Source organism: Lipotes vexillifer, unplaced genomic scaffold (genome assembly GCF_000442215.2).
Source record: "Lipotes vexillifer unplaced genomic scaffold, Lipotes_vexillifer_v1.1 scaffold823, whole genome shotgun sequence".
Lineage (NCBI taxonomy): Eukaryota > Metazoa > Chordata > Mammalia > Artiodactyla > Lipotidae > Lipotes > Lipotes vexillifer.
In genome coordinates this window covers 704,481-707,806 of record NW_006772547.1, presented here as the reverse complement: position 1 = coordinate 707,806, position 3,326 = coordinate 704,481, and the positions used below count along the sequence as shown (strand labels likewise).

Here is a 3,326-nt window from a genome sequence, read left to right as displayed (position 1 = left end):
GGGGGGTGGGTAGTGGGAGGGGCCAGAAGACATTTTCAGATGTTAACTTTTAAAATTTTTCCTCTTTTTTAGTTTCCCCTTTCCTTTTCTGTCCATTCAAAAGGGACCTGACCTTTATTTTATTGCCTTGGAGGAAATATGCAGCAGGGTAGAAGGAGAATTTGCCTGCACACTGTTTTGGGTTCTGTTTCTCAAAGGCCTGAGCCCTTAGGAGATTTCCGAGGATTGAGGAAGCAGAAAAAAGCTGCAGGAAGGCTGGGGAGACCATGCGGGGACAAAACCAATTTGCTACATAGTTTGCAGGGCCCAGCACAAATAAAAATGTAGGGTACGGTGTTCAAAAATTATTAAGAATTTTAGCAACAGCAAAGCATTAAACCAAGTGTGCGGCCCTTCCAAGCCTGGGGCCCAGTGTGAATGCATAAATCCATGCCCACGAAGCTGGCCCTGGACAGCAGTGTCGCCCGCCCTTATTACAACAGAAGACTGCCCCTCGAGCTGGGGCAGGAAGAGAAAGGCCCACAGGATCTGGAACAACGGGGAACCTGGGGCCTACTCCCTGGCAGCACTGGTGGGGATCCAGCAAGACCACAGAAAGGAGGGTCTGAGAAGTACACAGACTCTAAGCATAGGGTTCCCAGGCTCAGCAGATTTCCAGTCCCCAAAAGTGGCTCAGAAGCAGCAGACAGCATAAACCTGAGGGGATCTGCAGATAGGACAATAGGAGGGCCTGGCTCTGTGCAGATGATGAATAGCCAGAGCCGCCTAACATGCTTTGGTACTTGGTAAGACCCTGAGACCCTGAAACAGAATGACAGGGCAAGGCGGAGGCATGACGAATGACCGACATCAGTTTTGTCATCCTGGCAGAATGAAGGCTTAGAGTCAGAGACTGACTCTCTTTCCATTTCATTAAGGTGAAAGAAATGCACTATTTCTGGCACACCTGGATTTGTAGAACAGGATTCTACCTGCCACTACCAAGGCCTAGCTCCAGCCTCAAACCTGTGACCAAGCCTCAAGAGGGGACAGGTCAGAGCCACTGCAATTAACCAGGTAAGGGATGAAGCTTGGACCGGTGTGGTCAGGTGGTAGAGACGGAGAGAAGCAGGAGGTAAAGGCAGGTAAGTTTAGGAGGTAAAACTGACAGAACTTGGAGGGTACTGGTAAGGAAGAAGGAGGAGTCAGGAGTAACCCCCATTTACCAGCTTGAGCAACTGGGAGGATGCAGGTGCCACTCCTGAGCTCAGGAGTAGAGAAGAACCAATTGGGGGGTAGGTGCGATGGGTTGGGCTCTGAACATGCTGGGTCTGAGATACCAAGAGAAGATGTCACGTAGGCACTTGAATATAGGACGTGAAGCTTAGAGAAGTCTGGGCTGGGGGTGTAAATCTGGGAGTCGTCAGCTTTGTGTGTGGTCCCTGAACGATGGACACGGATGCGATCCCAAGGGAAACAGTAGAGAAAGCAGAGAGGGGCCTAGGCACGGGCTGAAGAAAACCAACCTTTAATGGGCAGGCAGAAGAGGATGCCCCTAGAAAGCAGGTCAGAGAGGCGGGAGAGAGACGAGGAGAATAAGGGCACGAGAAAAGAAGGAGAAAGTGGGACGCAGCCGAGAGGTCGAACACACTGAGGGATTGCAAATGCCCCCTGAACTGAGGGACGCAGAAGCCACTGATGACTTTGGAAACAATCATTTCACTGGAGAGACAGGCCTGGAATTGCAAAAGGAGAGAGTGGACGAGCAGGAGGCAGGCAAACAGAGTTGGGAGGGCAAAGACTGGTGGGTGGCTGTGTTGAGGACAGAAGGGGGCCGGCTGCTAGAGGGAGCAGTGGGGTTCAGGAAAGTTGTTAAAGGTGATTAAAGTCATTAACATTTTTTTTTCATTTTAACAGTTTTACTGAGGTATAACTAATATACAATAAGCTGCACGTTTAAAGTGTAACAAGCTGAAAAGTTTGACATGAACACATCTGTGAGATCATCACCATGGTCAGAAACACATTTTTCATCCCCCGAAATCTGCTTGCCCTCCCTCCTGCTCCCCTCACCCCCATTCCCAGACATTCATGGACCTGCTTTCTGTTACTATAGTTTGCATTTTCTACAATTTTATATAAATGGATTTTTATACACTTTTAACCTTTTTAAAAAGGTACTTGGGCTTCCCTGGTGGCGCAGTGGTTGAGAATCTGCTGGCTAATGCAGGGGACACAGGTTCGAGCCCTGGTCTGAGAAGATCCCACATGCCGCGGAGCGACTGGGCCCGTGAGCCACAACTACTGAGCCTGCGCGTCTGGAGACTGTGCTCCGCAACAAGAGAGGCCGCAATAGTGAGAGGCCCGCGCACCGCGATGAAGAGTGGCCCCCGCTTGCCACAACTAGAGAAAGCCCTCGCACAGAAACGAAGACCCAATACAGCCAAAAATAAATAAATAAACAAATGTGGGGTTTAAAAAAAAAAAAAAAGGTACTCGTTTTTGTCTGACGTCACACAGCATAATTATTTTGAGATTCATCTATGTTGTCACAGGTTATCAATAGTTCATTTTTTCTAATTGCTGAGTAGTTTTATATTGCACGGTGATACCATAATTTGTCTCTCCATTCACCTGTTGATGAATATTTGAGTTGTTTCCAGTTTGGGACTATTACAAATTAAGCTGCTTTGAACTTTCATGTACAAGTGTTTATATGGATACACGTTTTTGTTTCTCGGTAGTAGATAACTAGAAGTGGAATGATGTATGTTTGGTTTTTAAGAAACTGTCAAATCATCTTCCAAAATGGTTGTGCCGTTTTACATTCCCATCAGCAGTGTATGCGAGTTCCAGTTTCTCTGAATCCTTGCCCACATTCGATACGGACAGTTTTTAAAGTTTTCAACAATCTAGTAGCTTTTCCTCCTTTCTCTATGGAGGAAGGCAGAGGGAGGAGAAAAAGGAGACAAAAATCAGCCACACTCCAGGGCATCGACGCTGCCTTGATCGAGAATGAAATGTTTTGCTCAGTCTGTGTCCTGGGAACAAACCCAGTCCCTCACAAACGGTTATTTCTTATGCAGCATTTGGTAAACATGTTAGCTTACTGCCTTCTAGGCTGGGGCCCTGAGCAGGTGACAAGAGTTCTACAGGGACCTCCGCTGTGGAAGACTCCTGCAGCCACTGTAGAGCAGGAAAGCAGGAAAGGGAGGGGAAGGAGACTCAGTCATTGCCCATGGGGATCCTGGTTTCACCCATACCCAGTGTGATAAGAGGACAATAGCATTTCTCTGCCCCCCTGGGAGAAGGCACACAGGTTGGGTTAGGGGAAGGGGAGTTTCTAG

At 48.0% G+C, this 3,326-nt stretch overlaps 1 protein-coding gene across 1 annotated transcript in view; it reads right to left on the bottom strand.

Moving 5' to 3' along the window:
* Positions 1 to 3,326, bottom strand: part of SLC12A8 (solute carrier family 12 member 8) — a 142,517-nt gene that overhangs the window by 56,524 nt on the left and 82,667 nt on the right. The gene's annotated exons all lie outside the window — the stretch shown is intronic.